Raw genomic sequence first — 3,059 nt, forward strand, 5'->3', positions numbered from 1 at the left:
CTAGTGCCGGTTTGAAGTTCCTACAGTTTCCACTGTAACATGGAGTTGGAGTTAGTACCTCCCCATATATATGTTTGGAGTGGGGTTTGCAACTGAAAAGAAACTTTGGGTTCCCAACAAGCTAGTTCAAGGACGGCTTTCACACACACTTAACTCTCAGAACTGAGCATGTGGAGAGACTTTCGTTCATCTAGCACAAAGGAAACGGTTTGCAGGAGAAACATTTGCTCTGTTTCTCAGTATATTTCCTAGTGCCGTTTTGAAGTTTCTGCAGTTTTCACTGTAAAACCGAGTTGGAGCCAATAACTCCCCATATATATGAATGGATTGGAGTTTGCAACTGAAAAGAAACTTTGTGTTCCCAACAAGCTAGGTTAAGGACGGCTTTCACACACACTTATCTCTCAGAACTGAGCATGTGGAGAGACGTTCGTTCATCTAGCACAAAGGGAACGGGTTGCAGGAGGAACTTTTACTCTGGTTTCTCAGACTGTTTCCTACTGCCGGTTTGAATTTCCTGCAGTTTTCACTGTAAAACCGAGTTGGTGCTAGTACCAACCCATATATATGTATGGAGTGGAGATTGCAACTGAAAACAAACTTTGTGTTCCCAACAAGCTAGGTGAAGGACGGCTTTCACACACTTATTTCTCAGAACTGTGCATGTGGAGAGACGTTCGTTCATCTAGCACAAAGGGAACGGGATGCAGGAGAAACTTTTACTCTGCTTTATCAGTCTGTTTCCTAGTGCCGGTTTGAAGTTCCTGCAGTTTCCACACTAACATGGAATTGGAGCTAGTACCTCCCCATATATATGTTTGGAGTGGGGTTTGCAACTGAAAAGAAACTTTGGGTTCCCAACAAGCTAGTTCAAGGACGGCTTTCAGACACACTTATCTCACAGAACTGAGCATGTGGAGAGACTTTCGTACATCTAGCAGAAAGGGAACGGGTTGTAGTAGAAACTTTTATTCTGGTTTCTCAGTCTGTTTCCCAGTGCAGTTTTGAAGTTCCTGCAATTTTCACTGTAAACCCGAGTTGCAGCTAGTACCTCCCCATATATATGTATGGAGTGGAGTTTGCAACTGAATAGAAACTTTGTGTTCCCAACAAGCTAGGTGAAGTTCGGCTTTCACACACACTTATCTCTCAGAACTGAGCATGTGGAGAGGCGTTCGTTCATCCAGCACATAGGGAACGGTTTGCAGGAGAAACTTTTACTCTGTTTTCTCAGTCTGTTTCCTAGTGCCGGTTTGAAGTTCCTTCAGTTTTAACTGTAAAACCGAGTTGGAGCTAGTACCACCCCATATATATGTATGGATTGGAGTTTGCAACTGAAAAGAAACTTTGTGTTCCCATCAAGCTATGTGAAGGACGGCTTTCACACACAATTATCTCTCAGAACTAAGCATGTGGACAGACGTTCGTTCATCAAGCACAAAGGGAAACGGTAGTAGGAGGAACTTTTACTCTGGTTTCTCAGTCTGTTTCCTAGTGCAGGTTTGAATTTCCTGCAGATTTCACTGTAAATCCGAGTTGGAGCTATTACCTCCCCTTATATAGGTATGGAGTGGAGTTTGTAAAAGAAAAGAATCTTTCTGTTCCCAACAAGGTAGGTGAAGGACGGCTTTCACACACACTTATCTCTCAAGACTGAGCATGTGGAGAGACGTTCGTTCATCTAGCAGAAAGGGAACGGGTTGTAGGAGAAATTTTTACTCTGGTTTCTCAGTCTGTTTCCTAGTGCCGGTTTGAAGTTCCTGCAGTTTTCACTGTAAAACCGAGTTGGAGCTAGTACCACCCCATATATATGTATGGAGTGGAGTTTGCAACTGAAAAGAAACTTTGTGTTCCCAACAAGCTAGGTGAAGGACGGCTTTCACACACACGTATCTCTCAGAACTGAGCATGTGGAGAGACGTTCGTTCATGTAGCACAAAGGGAACGGGTGTTGGATAAAATTTTACTCTGGTTTCTCAGTCTATTTCCTAGTGCCGGTTTGAAGTTCCTGCAGTTTTCACTGTAAAAGCGTGTTGGAGCAGTACCTCCCCATATATATCTGTATGGAGTGGATTTGGCAACCGAAAAGAAACTTTGTGTTCCCAACAAGCTATGTGAAGGGACGGCTTTCACACACACATATCTCTCACAACTGAGCATGTGGACAGACGTTCGTTCATCAAGCACAAAGTGAACGGTTTGCAGGAGAAACTTTTACTCTGCTTTCTCAGTCTGTTTCCTAGTGCCGGTTTTAAGATCCTGTAGTTTTCAATGTAAAACCGTGTTGGAGCTAGTACCTCCCCATATACATGTATGGAGTGTAGTTTGCAACTGAAAAGAAACTTTGTGTTCCCAACAAGCTAGGTTAATTACGGGTTTCACACACACTTAACTCTCAGAACTGAACATGTGGAGAGACGTTCGTTCATCTAGCACAAATGGAACGGGTTGCAGGAGAAACTTTTAATCTGGGTTCTCAGTCTGTTTCCTAGTGCAGGTTTGAATTTCCTGCAGTTTTCACTGTAAATCCGAGTTGGAGCTATTACCTAGCCTTATATATGTATGGAGTGGGTTTTGTAAAAGAAAAGAATTTTTCTGTTCCCAACAAGGTAGGTGAAGGACGGCTTTCACACACACTTATCTCTCAAGACTGAGCATGTGGAGAGACGTTCGTTCATCTAGCAGAAAGGGAACGGGTTGTAGGAGAAATTTTTACTCTGGTTTCTCAGTGTGTTTCCTAGTGCCGGTTTGAAGTTCCTGCAGTTTTCACTGTAAAACCGAGTTGGAGCTGGTACCTCCCCATATATATGTATGGAGTGGAGTTTACAACTGAAAAGAAACTTTGTGTTCCCAACAAGCTAGGTGAAGGACGGCTTTCACACACACTTATCTCTCAGAACTGAGCATGTGGAGAGACGTTCGTTCATGTAGCACAAAGGGAACGGGTGTAGGATAAACTTATACTCTGGATTCTCAGTCTATTTCCTAGTGCCGGTTTGAAGTTCCTGCAGTTTTCACCGTAAAAGCGTGTTGGAGCAGTACCTCCCCATATATATCTG

This window comes from Camelus dromedarius, unplaced genomic scaffold, assembly GCF_036321535.1.
Source record: "Camelus dromedarius isolate mCamDro1 unplaced genomic scaffold, mCamDro1.pat HAP1_SCAFFOLD_123, whole genome shotgun sequence".
NCBI lineage: Eukaryota > Metazoa > Chordata > Mammalia > Artiodactyla > Camelidae > Camelus > Camelus dromedarius.